Here is a 16,663-nt window from a genome sequence, read left to right as displayed (position 1 = left end):
CCTCCTTCAAGACCCTTCGTCTTTCTGCCAAAACTGGCAAACCTTTTGTAAAGAAAAAGGGAGGAGGTTGGAACTGGAAGTCTAGTTTGTACCCCTGGGCGACTACCTCCCGAACCCAGACATCTGAGCAAGTCTTCCTCCAGACATCCCTGAAGTTCCGTAGACGGGCTCCCATCCCCCAGGAGGGAGGGAACCCCGTCATGAATTGGGTTTTGTGCTAGTCTTGTACTCCTGGTTGGGAGAGGCTGACGCAGCGGCACGACCTTTACCTCTATTACCTCTGGATCATCCAAGAAATTTGGTCGGGACTCGAAAGGACGGACCTGTGTACGGTTTACAAGGAGCCGCTGTGGCTGATGGTAGGAATGTAGATTTTCCTCCAGTTGCCTTGGAAATCAATTTGTCCAAATCTGGACCAAACAAAAACTCACCCTTGAATGGAATGGCCTTAACCGCCTTCTTGGATTGGATCTGCGCACTATTAGATTCTTCCACTTCCACTTGTTTTTAGCTGGATCTGCCTGCCATTGTCGTATCCATAAGGCTCTGCGAGCCAACACAGCCAACGCCAAAATCTTTGAACCAAGCGTTCCGGTGTTTCTAGAGGCTTCACTTAAAACAGCAGACTCACGGATATGTCCTGCCAACATAATGAGCTCTTCTACAGGCATACCTGATTGTAAGCCTACAGACAATTGTTCAGCCCAGGCTTCGACAGCCTTATTTACCCACGAACCGACGAGGGTAGGTCGAATCAGCACACGCAGCAGTGTATATTACTTTCAGAATAGTCTCTAGTCAACGGTCTGCTGGGTCCTTCAGGGCCGTCGCTCCTTCCACTGGCAGGATGGTCTTAAAACAGGCAAGAAAGGGAGGGATGCACCAACGGGGGGAGTCTCCCACTTCACCTTATTATCTGCTGGAAAAGGATAAGAGGCAAGAAAACTGCATGTAACCTGAAATTTTTTTTATCAGGGTTTTTCCACGGCAGGGCTAGATGATAATCTAATTCAGCTGAAACAGGGAAAGTGATAGCTGACCTGTGTTTCTTACTAAAGAAGAAAGGCTGAGCTGTATTTGTGATTTGTAGGACCTGACGCACTGCTAAAATAAGCGATTCTAGTTCTTCTGAGGCTACCTCTGACTCTTCCAGAGGTTGTTCACCTTCTGATTCTTGACCAACTTCTCACTCCTCTAACGGGGGCATGTCCTCAGTGTCCGATTCGCCAGACTGTAAAACTGCAGGTAAAAACCTCTTTTTTGAACCATTAGTTAAAACAGGAGGCTTAGGTGAACCCATGGCCTTGGTAAGTCCATCAACTGACTTAGCTAAGGCTTGTGCCCACACCGGTTCTGGCATGGACGGCAAAACTGGGCTTCTTGAACTAGTAGCCTCTCTATCCTTACGAGAAGCTACGAGTTCCACATAGAGATCCGACATAACCCCGGTTAACTGAGTTAACAACATTGGGGTGGACTCTTGTTCCGATGAAACAGGGTCTGATAAAGGAACCTGTTCACAAGCATCACAATATAGGGACATCTCTGACTGTCCCTGCGTAAATTTTGCATGACATTTCTTACAAGTATAATGCTTCTGAGAAGCTTTGGATGATGCACCCTTTCCTGCCATACTGTATACGCAGTGTTAATACAGAAAAGACAAGGAAAGTAGAGAAATATGGTAAGACACAGGACAAAACTGCGGAGGAGAGGATATAGAGGAGAAGGTACAGTCACATCAGCCTCTATATCGCTGTTATATATAAACTGCGCAGGCACTACAGAGTATCTCCCCAGTGAATGTAGGGAGAAGTGTGCCTTAAATGCCCCCACAATCTGTGCCTCCCACACTCCTGCCTCCCAGACCTCCGGTGTAGCTGCCTCTGTTTCCCGCTGCACGTGGTGAGGAGACAGGAGAGATGCTACACTATGCTGGTGCCGCCTCACACTGATGGCATAGCGTAAGGGCTATTACACACGCTCCAGTTTTCCCCAGATGGCAAAAAGCCAGACAAACGTTGTCCGGCTTTTTGCCATCCGGGAGGGTCTTTCACACACAACGGCTTTGAGCCGTGTGTAATGCTGTGAGCATGCGCAACGGTGGCGGCTAAAAAAACCGTTGTGTGTAAAAGCTCCCCTTCACACACACGGTTCACCGCCTACAAAGATGGCCGGACCTTCCAGGGGATATTTCCAGCTGCAACCCGGCAGCCGTGCCGTGTGAAAGGACACATTCCTCTGAATGTGTCTCAGCAGCACGGCAGCGTGAAAAAACCGTCCAGGATTTTGCTGGGCGGCGGGAGCCGGCGCGTGTGTTACAGCCCTAATGCCGCCGGGAGCTCCGCTGAATGGAGCAAAGTTTCGCCCCCTTCCTCTGTCCGCAGCAATGGCGCCTTTTTTAAAAAGCGTTTTTAAACTTTGTGCATCGGCGGGCTGCACGGCGCCCAGAACCGGAGATCACTTTGTACTGTCTTTTACCAGGGAGGATCACTCTACAGTGTGTGTAGTCACATCCGTAGCATAAACAATCCTGTGCTTTGTGTCACCAAGCGTTCTGCTAGTCAGAGCGCTGGGGTAACACTCACATAAAAACTGGACCCTGGCTCCAGTTTAGGGCAACTGTGACAGGGTCGCCCCGGTAGGTCCCTCGGTGCAGACAGGCAGGGGCAGTCATCTGCCTGTCTGTCCTCTTTGGAAAAATTCCTTTAGCTCTTGTTAAATAACTAAACTCTGGAGCAGCCAAGAGAGACATCTGGTTCCATCGGGCACATATCTAAAACTGGTCTGGAGGGGCGGCATAGAGGGGGTGGAGCCAGTCACATCATTACATTTTTAAAGTGCAGGCTCCATCTATCACCATCTACATCCCACGGTCTTAAGCCTTCCAGTGGATGAAGGAGAAATCACGTTCGATAACGTACCTCTAGGTGTTATAAAAAGATAATTATATCAGTCACAGCTGTTATAATGTAATAGTGCTAACCGGTATTTTGAGAAGGCCTTCTAATCCCATAGACTACAAGTGATTCACATTATAGGCATCCTTTGTATTTTCACGGTCATGTACGCTATATTGTTAGTGTGAAGATTCATTGCAAAGACTACCTTGTAAAAACATACTTACACATTGTTATCCTGCCTAAGACTGACTTATGTTGTTAAAGTTCTAAGTAAAGCTTTTTGGTGTGCACCATTTTCTCTCAGTTTTCCTTCTATAGTTCTCTGTGCAAATACACGTTCCAGAGCATTATGTCAAACATGAATAATAACATTTACAGTATCTAGACATGTAATCAGTAAAATATATGCACTTGCACAGCTGTTCAATGTGCAAATGTTTAGCTAAATAAAAATACTGTTGATAGTTTCTATGGGAATCAGGATATGTGGGTGGAAAGTTATTAATTAAATCAAGCTCTGTCATGGGCATCCTAAACAAATCTAGTTTAAGCTTGTTGATATATCATGAGCCATGCAGCGAGTTTGTTTTAAGACCCCTAGGAAGATAAGATTTTATATTACTCCTTATCATTGCAATAGATACAAATTTCAGGTAATTACCAAAGTTTCCGTTCCAGATTTCCCAAAAACTAAAACATAAAGAAAAAAATGCAGAATTGGTTGTTGCCCACAGACAACCCCATAAAATGAAGAGTTAAAAAATGCTTTATTTCTTTCAAGAACATACCAGAATAAGTTGTGAAAGTTTATTACCTACTGTCATTTTTAAAGGGAAAAATAAAATAACCATCAGAATGTAACCTAGAGCATACAGTTCTCAATTCAGTTCTTAGCCTTCAGCAACAGTACTTGTTTTAGGCTCTGCTGACATGACACAGATGACCGTATATGATATTAGCAGTGATTATACTCTTGTATTCCTGGAAGTACTCAAAAACAAACAGGGAAAAGGTATCTCTGGATGAGCCACTCACACGTATAAACTTTATTATAACCATGAATGCTGGTTATAATAACTCATTTATAAGTACAGTAAATAAACACGTTTTACATAAATATTAAAACTGAAAAAAAAAAAAAAGAAAATCATGTAAACAAGTCTATTAATAAAATATATAAAATGCATTCAAATGATTGGAATGTAACAAGTAGCATAGTCACCTCAGCTAATCTACGTAAAGTGCACCAATAAATAACTTAAACAAGGTCACTGTTAAAGATCAAGCAAAATTGAAGTCAATACCATCAGGTAGGTGTCTGATTGGCTCCAAATTTATTCTGTAGCAGGACAACAACCACAAACATACAGCCAATGTCATTAAGAACTATCTTCAGCATAAAGAAGAACAAGGAGTCCTGGCAGTGATAATATGCCCCCCACAGAGCCCTGATCTCAACATCATCTAATCTGTCCAAGATTACATGAAGAGACAGAAGGATTTGATCAAGTCTATATCCACAGAAGATCTGAGCTTAGTCCTCCAAGACGTTTGAAACAACCTCACTGCCAAGTTCCTTTAAAACCACGTATACAGTAAGTGTACCTAGAAGAACTGATGTTGTTTTGAAAGCAAAGGGTGGTCACACCAAATATTAGTTTGATCTAGATTACCTACAATGATCAGATCCTCAATATGTTGCCATACTGTACCATTTACATACTCAGACTATTATGTAAGTTATGTTAAAGGTTTTGAATTAGGAGTTTGAGCAAATAGTTAACAATGACACATTTCTCTTAATAGTGACACTTCTCACAAACTGCACTACAAATATTAATGTACAGTTAAACAATAATCCAGCGTAAAGAAAAAACAGTTATAGAACATATATATATCACTCCTTTAAATTCAAAACGTGCGTGGCATATGGATAAAGATTTATTAAAAAGAGTATTAGAAACAGGAGGCGCCCTCTGGTGGTTAGATGTCCAAATTATTACTGTATACCAGGGGTTCCCTAAAGTCATCCTTAGGTTTAGTTATGCGGTGGCAGACGGTGGTTGTGCACTGTTTTTTTCCTATCACAGACCATAAATAATTTAATGTGATCCTGAACTACCCAACCCATGGCAACCCTGTAAGTGCCCAATTGCCGTCAGTTTGGGAACCACTGCTATATACTGTAGCTACTAAATAAGAACTTATCAATTAAAATGCTTTATCCCTACATCCAAGTAGAGGATTTAGCTGTCCACATCTTTATCTTTATATAGGCATTATTTTTGGTAGGATTTCTCCAAACTTCAGTCTATGGTACTCCAAATACAATGAGTATACATAGATCAGGTAAGAAATATATAAATGTATAAGTGTGTAGTATTTTTTTTTTTTTAACAAGGTTTAGTAATAATCCATTTTAAAAATGAGTACATATAGGGGGTAATTCCAAATTGATCGCAGCAGGATATTTTTTAGCAGTTGGGCAAAACCACGTGCACTGCAGGGGATGCAGATATAACATTTGCAGAGAGAGTTAGATTTGGGTGGGTTATTTGTTTCTGTGCAGGGTAAATACTGGCTGCTTTATTTTTCCACTGCAAATTAGATTGCAGATTGAACTCACCACACCCAAATCTAACTCTCTCTGCACATGTTATATCTGTCCCCCCTGCAGTGCACATGGTTTTGCCCAACTGCTAAAAAATTTCCTACTGCGATCAACTTGGAATTACCCCCCTAGTAACATGAAGCAATTCTTAACTGTATTCTAGGTCATATTCAAAACCCTTTTTAAAGTTTCAGTTCCTGCTCATAGGTCACTCCAAACACACAAGGATGTAGGGGGCAAGATAACTCCATACAAACCGAATCTGCAGATGAAAGATAGCAGCACACCTTTCCTACCGCCTGGCCTTACAGCTTTACCAGTGCTATGTGCTGCTTCAGGACAATGGGAGGTTTTATACCATAAACAAAAATAGTGGCACAACTCCTAATGAATGATCAGTCATGAAAAACACGTTTGTAGGACAGGAGCACATAAATGTATCCCACTGACGAGCTCCAGATGATAGGTTAACAGTAAATAGGTTGAGCCCATATGGCCAACAGGTACAAAAGGTCAACAGTCAAAATGTCGACATATAAAAGGTCGACAGGACAATGGTCGAAATAATGTTTTTTCTTTCAACTTTTTCATCTTTTACCACCCACGTGGACTATGATTGGGAATAGTAACCATGCCAGAAGCAGCACACTAATTGGGTCACGTAGTTTAAATGGTAGTTGGCACCCCTCCAAAAAAAATTTTGCATCGACCTTTTGACTGTGTTGACCTTTTGTACCTATCACCCTTTTCAGGAGTCTACATTTTGCATGCTGATCTATTGACCCATATGGGGTCAACTATTGACCATTGACTTAATTATGGTTGACCCAATGAGTCACACCCCTTATTGACATAGTAGTAGTACATGTGATATTGATGTCATGTCACAATTCAGATCTGAGTGGATAGCTGGCTGCTCATGATGTCTCAGCAGCGCAGTAAGCATGCTACTGCTGCACATGGGCCAGTCGCACTCAGCAGATGCTTGGCTTCATGCAGGCTCGTTAAAAAGTGATTATAGAAGAAACAATAAACAGTCATAACATACAGTGACTATAAATAATAGGATTTTGGTACTTACCAGGTAAATCCTTTTCTTTGAATCCATAGGGGGCACTGGAGTACTCTTGGGATATGGACAGCTTTAGCAAGAACAGGGCACTGAATATTTAAATTTAGAACTCTCCTCCCCTCCATATCCCAGAGTACCTCAGTGTTTTTTACTGAGCCGAACAGGAGCTATAGAGAGGTTGACAATGGAGAATTACATATAACGGACAACAATAAAGTTGACACATAACGTTACTGACAACTAAACAGTTGACACCATAACCGATAGAACTTGAAACTTTGAACCAGTCGGTGAGAATGTGTTACCATAAGATCCCCTGAACTTACCACAAACCAGGTAAAACTGCTCTGGGTGGGCGTGCAGTGCCCCCTATGGATTCAAAGAAAAGGATTTACCTGGTAAGTACCAAAATCCTATTTTCTTTATCATCCACTAGGGGTCACTGGAGTACTCTTGGGACGTACCATAGCTTCCCTCGTGGGCGGGAGAGCTGTTTGGCACCTGTAACACTAGACGGCCAAAGCTAGACGCTGATACCGCAAACGTATCAAACTTGTAAAAGCGCACAAACGTGTGCACTGATGACCATGTAGACACACAGCAAAGCTGCGTCGTAGAAGCCCCACGACCAGCTACCCATGAAGTTCCCACAGAACGTGTGGAATGAGCTGTTACTGATGTAGGCGGCTGTAACCTAACATGAAGGTAAGCCTGACGTATGGTCAGTTTTATCCATCTGGATAAGGTCTGCTTAGAATCTGGCCAACCCATCTTGGCAGCATCATAGAGAACAAACAACGTATTCGTCATACGAACTGTAGACGTTCGGGATACATAAACGCGTAGTGCGCGTACCACATCCAAAGTTCCAGAATCTTCTGTTAACACAGGAACTACTATTGGTTGATTGATATGAAAAGATGACACTACTTTGTCAAGAAAGCGGATTTCGTCCGAAGTTCCGCTCTGTCATCATGAAACACCAAATACGGTGGCTTGCATAACAAGGCACCCAAATCTGAAACACGCCTTGCCGAAGCTAAGGCTAGGAGAAATTTTTTTTCCAAGTGAGAAACTTAATATCCACTTGTTGTAAGGGTTCAAAATATGAAGACTGTAAGAAAGCTAAAACCAGATTCAAGTCCCATGGCGCTGTAGGTGGAATGAATGGAGGCTGTACTCTGAGGACACCTTGCAGAAAGGTGTGTACAGACGACAATAGAGCCAATCGTCTTTGAAAGTAAATTGACAAAGCAGATACCTGCACCTTTAGTGTAGATAAATCCAGTCCTCCATCTAACCCCGTCTGTAGAAATAACAAAAGACGGGATAACTCGAAAGATGATGTCGGAAACTTCCGAGCTTCACACCAACCTATATAGGCACGCCAAATTCTGTAATAATGAGCTGCCGTAACTGGCTTCCTAGCTCGTAACATGGTTGGCATAACCGATTCTGGAATGCCCTCTCTTCTTAAGAAGGTTGTCTCAACAGCCACCCCGTCAAACGCAGCCGCGCTAAATCGGGGTAAAGGAACGGACCCTGTTGTAACAGGTCCGGACGTAGTGGGAGCGGCCAAGGATCGTCTGCGAGTAGTCCGCGGAGATCCGAGAACCAAGCTCTCCGAGGCCAATGAGGCGCCACTAGTATGACTGTGGCGGACTCTCTTTTGATCCGTTTTAGCAACAGAGGGAGCAGCGGAAACGGTGGAAACAGATACACGAGGCTGTACGGCCACGCGATTGTGAGAGCATCCACCGCCACTGGCATTGGATCTCGCGTTCTGGACACATACTGGGGCGTTTGGTGATTGTGGCGAGATGCCATCAGGTCCACTTGAGGGTAACCCCACCTCTGGACCAACATGTGAAACACTTCTGGATTTAAAGCCCATTCTCCTGGATGAAAATCCCGACGGCTGAGATAATCCGCCTCCCAGTTGTCCACTCCCGGAATGAACACTGCCGACAATATCACTTGGTGATGCTCGGCCCAATTGAGGATTCAAGCTACTTCCCGCATTGCCATGCGGCTTCTCGTTCCTCCTTGTTTGTTGATGTACGCGACCACCGTCACGTTGTCTGACTGCACCTGGACAGTCTGAGACTGAAGCATGTGCACTGCTTGTCGTAGCGCATTGTAAATTGCCCGGAGTTCCAGGACATTTATAGACAGCAATCTTTCGTGATCCGCCCAGAGACCCTGGAGCTGACAATCTTGAACTACAGCTCCCCAACCTCTGAGACTCGCGTCTGTCGTTAGAATTATCCAATTCCAGGCGCCGAACCGTTTCCCTGCGGTTAGATTGTGTACTTTGAGCCACCAGAGTAGAGATACCCTGGCCCGTGGCGACAACCTCACAGTGTGGTGAATTTGCAGATGCGAGCCCGACCACTGTGCGAGCACATCCAGTTGAAAAGGACGGGAGTGAAATCTTCCGAACTGAAATGCTTCGAAAGCCGCCACCATTGTGCCTAAGAGGCGAATGCACAAATGTACCGATACTGTGCGTGGCTTGAGCTCTAATTGTACTAGATGACGAATATTCTGTACTTTCTGTTCTGGTAGGTAAATTCTTTGATTTACCGTATCGAGAATCATACCTAGGAATTGAAGTCATTGAGACGGAATTAGATGTGATTTCTTGAAGTTGACAATCCAACCGTGCTGAACTAGTACATTGTACGTTAGCAACGCATGTTGGAGGAGCATATGTTGAGACGGAGCTTTGATGAGCAGATCGTCCAAGTACAGAACTATTATCACTCCCAGGGATCTGAAATGAGCTATCATCACAGACATCACTTTGGTGAATACCCGAGGCGCTGACGAGAGGCCAAACGGTAGAGCCTGAAACTGGTAATGGTTCTGCCGTATCGCAAAACGCAAGAACCTCTGATGAGGTGGCCAAATCGGAATGTGTAAGTACGCATCCTTGAGATCTAGCGCAATCATGAATTCCTGTGGTTCTAAACCTGCAATTACTGATCGCAGAGATTCGATTTTGAATCTGTAGTAAGTGGCGTACTGATTGAGACCCTTTAAGTTCAATATTGGCCTGACGGATCCATCCGGCTTTGGTACCACAAACAGACTGGAATAATAACCCTGACCTTCTTGGTGTACAGGGACCGGAATCAAAACTGCTGAATCCAGCAGGGACTGAATGGCAATTTGCAGAACCGCCCTCTTGTCGTCCGACAGAGGCAGTCCTGTCTTGAAAAACCGCAGTGGCGGGAGACAGTCGAACTCTATTTTGTAACCTTTTAACACTAAATTGCGGATCCACCCATCTGTGGATGTCTGGAACCACGCCAAATGGAACGTCTGAAGGTGTGCTCCCACAACTGGAGATCCGAGATGGGCTGGGAGCCCGTCATGCCACTGGCTTGTCGGTGACCTTAGCGTCCTGACGACTGGTGTTGGTTTGTTGAAAACCACGTCCTCGACCTCGTCTACCAGGCATGGCTGTTCTTCTACCACGGCCTCGAAAGGGCTGAGGTCTAAAGGATTTGAACGCCGGACCAGAGTATTTCCGTCTAGGTACCGTTGGAGGCAATGGCAGGAAAACAGACTTCCCTCCTGTGGCCTCAGAAATCCATTTGTCCAATTCAGGACCAAACAACTTCTCGCCACCGTAAATCAAAATCTTCACTATCTGACTTCTGGTCTAATTCGCCCTCCTCACCCTCATCTTGTGCAGTGAGGTCTGGCATAGAATCGTCAGAATGCAACATAGCAGAAACTGGTAAATCTTAAGACAAATTAAATTTATCCCTTCTACCCAAAGTGGACTTGGACCTTTGGCAAGGCTGAGACCCCTCCGGTAGTTCTGGCGGTCTCACCCGAGACTCAGATTTTGCCGCTTTCCCGCTCGTGTCGAGCGGCGGCCAATTTTGATTGCAACCCAGCTATTACATCTGCTAGCATTTTTGTAGCTGAGTTCACAAAACATACTGTACATGTGGTAGATCCATCCGGTAACACACTTACAGACATTGCAGTGAAACTGCTTTTTTGATTTTGCTGGTGCCTTACTCATTATGCAGACAGACAATACAACAGACAAGGACAGACAACTTGCACAACTCAGTAAAATTGTTACTACGGTGCGTCTATATATATATATATATATATATATGGCCAAACTGCAGTGCACGTGGCCAGACTGTATGAAACCTGATCCCAAATTCCCACTAACACCCCTGCGCTATCCGGTGGAGTAGTGTTGTAGGACAGGAATGTTCTGGAATCAGAAACAGAAAGAACAGGAAGCATGGTTAAAAATGGCCCCTATGCCATGCTTACAGTTAGAAACATAGTCTAGGTTATTTACACTGTAACTAACTCCCTGTTTAAAAAGCTGAACAGCCTATGACTTATTAACCCATGCAGCCTTGCTATATGGTGCTGCTGCTATGGGCATTTACTCCCCCTCACCCCCCCTGCAGCTTGTGAGGTAGCTTCTCCCCCCTACTGCTCCCCTCGTGTACCTCCAGTGGACGGGAGTAGGTGCAGGGAGCCGGGGAGCGCTATGCATAGCGCTGGGGAGCTGCGGTCCGGAAGAGCGGCCGGCGTCTCTGAGTGACGTGCGGCCGCTCCGAGCTGTGTCCCTGTAGACAGCGGCGGTGTAGAGTGGCTGCCTCGGGCGGCCTCGTACAGCGGTGGCCGGGTAATCAGCGGCGGGAGCGGGTGCCTGTAAACAGCGACGGGAGTGGGCGCCTGTAATCAGCGGCGGGCCGGCGGTAAAGGAGCACTTTCCCCACACAGCGGGGCGGCAGCGTGAGCTGACCGCCCTGACCCCCCCAGCATACCTTGCTCGTCGTGCCGTATGTAGTGAGGGCTATGACGGAGCTTCTTCTGTAAGCTCCGTCCAGCCTTTCTAGCAGGTGTGAGCTGCGTGTGGCTGTGAGGGTGCTCTTTGTGAGGACCGACACGCTATGCGCTGCCTCCGTGCAGCGGCACTATCCCGGACCCACATTTTTTTATAAACTGGGAAGGGATGTGCTAATTGCAAAAAGAAAAAATGAAAAAGTAAAAATGAAAAAATAAGAATTTACTTACCGATAATTCTATTTCTCGTAGTCCGTAGTGGATGCTGGGGACTCCGTCAGGACCATGGGGAATAGCAGCTCCGCAGGAGACAGGGCACAAAAATAAAGCTTTAGGATTAGGTGGTGTGTACTGGCTCCTCCCCCTATGACCCTCCTCCAAGCCTCAGTTAGGATACTGTGCCCGGACGAGCGTACACAATAAGGAAGACTTATACCAGCCACACCAATCACACCGTATAACTTGTGATCTGAACCCAGTTAACAGTATGACAAACGTAGGAGCCTCTGAACAGACGGCTCACAACAAATAACAACCCGATTTTTTTGTAACAATAACTATGTACAAGTATTGCAGACAATCCGCACTTGGGATGGGCGCCCAACATCCACTACGGACTACGAGAAATAGAATTATCGGTAAGTAAAATCTTATTTTCTCTAACGTCCTAAGTGGATGCTGGGGACTCCGTCAGGACCATGGGGATTATACCAAAGCTCCCAAACGGGCGGGAGAGTGCGGATGACTCTGCAGCACCGAATGAGAGAACTCAAGGTCCTCCTCAGCCAGGGTATCAAATTTGTAGAATTTTGCAAACGTGTTTGCCCCTGACCAAGTAGCAGCTCGGCAGAGTTGTAATGCCGAGACTCCCCGGGCAGCCGCCCAGGATGAGCCCACTTTCCTTGTGGAATGGGCCTTGACAGATTTAGGTTGTGGCAAGCCTGCCACAGAATGTGCAAGTTGAATTGTGCTACAAATCCAACGAGCAATCGTCTGCTTAGAAGCAGGAGCACCCATCTTGTTGGGTGCATACAATATAAGCAGTGAGTCAGACTTTCTGACTCCCGCCGTTCTTGAAATATATATTTTCAATGCCCGGACCACGTCCAACAACTTGGAATCCTCCAACTCATTAGTAGCCGCAGGCACCACAATAGGCTGGTTCAGGTGAAACGCTGACACCACCTTAGGCAGAAAATGAGGACGCGTCCGCAGTTCTGCCCTGTCCGTATGGAAAATCAGATATGGGCTCCTATATGATAAAGCCGCCAATTCTGATACTCTCCTGGCTGAAGCCAGGGCCAGTAGCATGGTTACTTTCCATGTAAGATACTTCAGCTCCACCGATTTGAGCGGCTCAAACCAATGGGATTTGAGAAAATCCAAGACTACATTAAGATCCCACGGTGCCACTGGGGGCACAACCGGGGGCTGTATATGTAGTACTCCTTTTACAAAAGTCTGGACTTCAGGAACTGAAGCCAATTCTTTCTGGAAGAAAATCGACAGGGCCGAAATTTGAACCTTAATGGACCCCAATTTGAGGCCCATAGACAATCCTGTTTGCAGGAAATGTAGGAATCGACCCAGTTGAAATTCCTCCGTGGGGGCCTTCCTGGCCTCACACCACGCAACATATTTTCTCCAAATGCGGTGATAATGTTGTGCAGTCACCTCCTTCCTGGCTTTTACCAGTGTAGGAATGACCTCTTCCGGAATGCCTTTTTCCTTTAGAATTCGGCGTTCAACCGCCATGCCGTCAAACGCAGCCGCGGTAAGTCTTGGAATAGACACGGTCCCTGCTGAAGCAGGTCCCGTCTTAGAGGTAGAGGCCACGGATCCTCCGTGAGCATCTCTTGAAGTTCCGGGTACCAAGTTCTTCTTGGCCAATCCGGAGCCACTAGTATCGTTCTTACTCCCTTTTGCCGTATAATTCTCAGTACTTTTGGTATGAGAGGCAGAGGAGGGAACACATACACTGACTGGAACACCCACGGTGTTACCAGAGCGTCCACAGCTATTGCCTGAGGATCTCTTGACCTGGCGCAATACCTGTCAAGTTTTTTGTTGAGGCGGGACGCCATCATATCCACCATTGGTTTTTCCCAACGGTTCACAATCATGTGGAAGACTTCTGGATGAAGTCCCCACTCTCCCGGGTGTAGATCGTGTCTGCTGAGGAAGTCTGCTTCCCAGTTGTCCACTCCCGGAATGAATACTGCTGACAGTGCTATCACATGATCTTCCGCCCAGCGAAGGATCCTTGCAGCTTCTGCCATTGCTGTCCTGCTTCTTGTGCCGCCCTGTCTGTTTACGTGGGCGACTGCCGTGATGTTGTCCGACTGGATCAACACCGGCTGACCCTGAAGCAGGGGTTTTGCCAGACTTAGAGCATTGTAAATCGCTCTTAGCTCCAGTATATCTATGTGAAGAGACATCTCCAGGCTTGACCATACTCCCTGGAAGTTTCTTCCTTGTGTGACCGCTCCCCAGCCTCTCAGACTGGCATCCGTGGTCACCAGGACCCAGTCCTGTATGCCGAATCTGCGGCCCTCTAACAGATGAGCACTCTGCAACCACCACAGAAGAGACACCCTTGTCCGTGTCGATAAGGTTATCCGCTGATGCATCTGCAGATGGGATCCGGACCATTTGTCCAGCAGATCCCACTGAAAAGTTCGTGCGTGGAATCTGCCGAATGGAATCGCTTCGTAAGAAGCCACCATCTTTCCCAGGACTCTTGTGCATTGATGCACAGACACTGTCCCTGGTTTTAGGAGGTTCCTGACAAGTTCGGATAACTCCCTGGCTTTCTCCTCCGGAAGAAACACCTTTTTCTGAACCGTGTCCAGAATCATTCCCAGGAACAGCAGACGTGTCGTCGGGGTCAACTGACATTTTGGAAAATTCAGAATCCACCCGTGTTGTTGCAGCACTAGTTGGGTTAGTGCTACTCCGTCTTCCAGCTGTTCTCTGGACCTTGCCCTTATCAGGAGATCGTCCAAGTAAGGGATAATAATACGCCTCTTCTTCGTAGAAGGATCATCATTTCGGCCATTACCTTGGTAAAGACCCGAGGTGCCGTGGACAATCCAAACGGCAGCGTCTGAAACTGATAATGACAGTTTTGCACCACGAACCTGAGGTACCCTTGATGTGAAGGGCAAATTGGGACATGCAGGTAAGCATCCTTTATGTCCAGGGACACCATAAAGTCCCCTTCTTCCAGATTCGCTATCACTGCTCTGAGTGACTCCATCTTGAACTTGAATTTTTGTATGTACAGGTTCAAAGATTTCAGATTTAGAATAGGTCTTACCGAGCCGTCCGGCTTCGGTACCACAAATAGCGTGGAGTAATACCCCTTTCCCTGTTGTAGGAGGGGTACCTTGACTATCACCTGCTGAGAAAACAGCTTGTGAATGGCTTCCAATACCGTCGCCCTGTCTGAGGGAGACGTTGGCAAAGCAGACTTGAGGAACCGGCGAGGGGGAGACTTCTCGAATTCCAACCTGTAACCCTGAGATACTACCTGCAGAATCCAGGGGTCCACCTGTGAGCAAGCCCACTGTGCGCTGAAATTCTTGAGTCGACCCCCACCGCTCCTGAGTCCGCTTGTAAGGCCCCAGCGTCATGCTGAGGGCTTTGCAGAACCCTGGGAGGGCTTCTGTTCCTGGGCAGGGGCTGCTTGCTGCCCTCTCTTACCCCTTCCTCTGCCCCGAGGCAGATATGACTGTCCTTTTGTCCGCTTGTTCTTATAGGACCGAAAGGACTGCGGCTGAAAAGACGGTGTCTTTTTCTGTTGGGAGGGGGTCTGAGGTAAAAAAGTGGATTTTCCGGCAGTTGCCCTGGCCACCAGATCCGATAGACCGACGCCAAATAATTCCTCCCCTTTATACGGCAATACTTCCATATGTCGTTTGGAATCCGCATCACCTGACCACTGTCGCGTCCATAAACTCCTTCTGGCAGATATGGACATCGCATTTACTCTCGATGCCAGAGTGCAAATATCTCTCTGCGCATCTCGCATATAAAGGAAAGCATCCTTTAATTGCTCTATAGTCAATAAAATACTGTCCCTATCCAGGGTATCAATATTTTCAGTCAGGGAATCCAACCAGACGACCCCAGCACTGCACATCCAGGCTGAGGCGATGGCTGGTCGCAGTATAACACCAGTATGTGTGTATATACTTTTTAGGGTAGTTTCCAGTCTCCTATCCGCTGGATCCTTGAGGGCGGCCGTATCAGGAGACGGTAACGCCACTTGTTTTGATAAGCGTGTGAGCGCCTTATCCACCCTAGGGGGTGTTTCCCAGCGCGCCCTAACCTCTGGCGGGAAAGGGTATAATGCTAATAACTTTTTTGAAATTAGCATTTTTCTATCTGGGTTAACCCACGCTTCATCACATACATCATTTAATTCCTCTGATTCAGGAAAAACTACAGGTAGTTTTTTCACCCCCCACATAATACCCCTTTTTGTGGTACTTGCAGTATCAGAGATATGCAAAGCCTCCTTCATTGCCGTGATCATATAACGTGTGGCCCTACTTGAAAATACGTTTGTTTCATCACCGTCGACACTAGATTCAGTGTCTGTGTCTGGGTCTGTGTCGACCGACTGAGGTAAAGGGCGTTTTACAGCCCCTGACGGTGTCTGAGACGCCTGGGCAGGTACTAACTGGTTTGCCGGCCGTCTCATGTCGTCAACTGATTTTTGTAATGTGCTGACATTATCACGTAATTCCATAAACAAAGCCATCCATTCCGGTGTCGACTCCCTGGGGGGTGACATCACCATTAACGGCAATTGCTCTGCCTCCACGCCAACATCGTCCTCATACATGTCGACACACACGTACCGACACACAGCAGACACACAGGGAATGCTCTTATCGAAGACAGGACCCCACTAGCCCTTTGGGGAGACAGAGGGAGAGTTTGCCAGCACACACCCAAGCGCTATAATATATATGGGAACAACCTTATATAAGTGTTGTTCCTTATAGCAGCTTAAATATATCCAATATATCGCCAAAAAATGCCCCCCCTCTCTGTTTTACCCTGTTTCTGTAGTGCAGTGCAGGGAAGAGTCCTGGGAGCCTTCCTCACAGCGGAGCTGAGCAGGAAAATGGCGCTGTGTGCTGAGGAGAATAAGCCCCGCCCCCTATTTCGGCGGGCTTTCCTCCCGTAGATTTAGATGACTGGCATGGGTTAAATACATACATATAGCCTTAA

The sequence above is a fragment of the Pseudophryne corroboree genome, chromosome 2, assembly GCF_028390025.1.
Source record: "Pseudophryne corroboree isolate aPseCor3 chromosome 2, aPseCor3.hap2, whole genome shotgun sequence".
In the NCBI taxonomy this organism is placed as follows: domain Eukaryota; kingdom Metazoa; phylum Chordata; class Amphibia; order Anura; family Myobatrachidae; genus Pseudophryne; species Pseudophryne corroboree.
The sequence above is the reverse complement of the archived record's forward strand: the minus strand, read 5'-3'. Positions refer to the sequence as shown.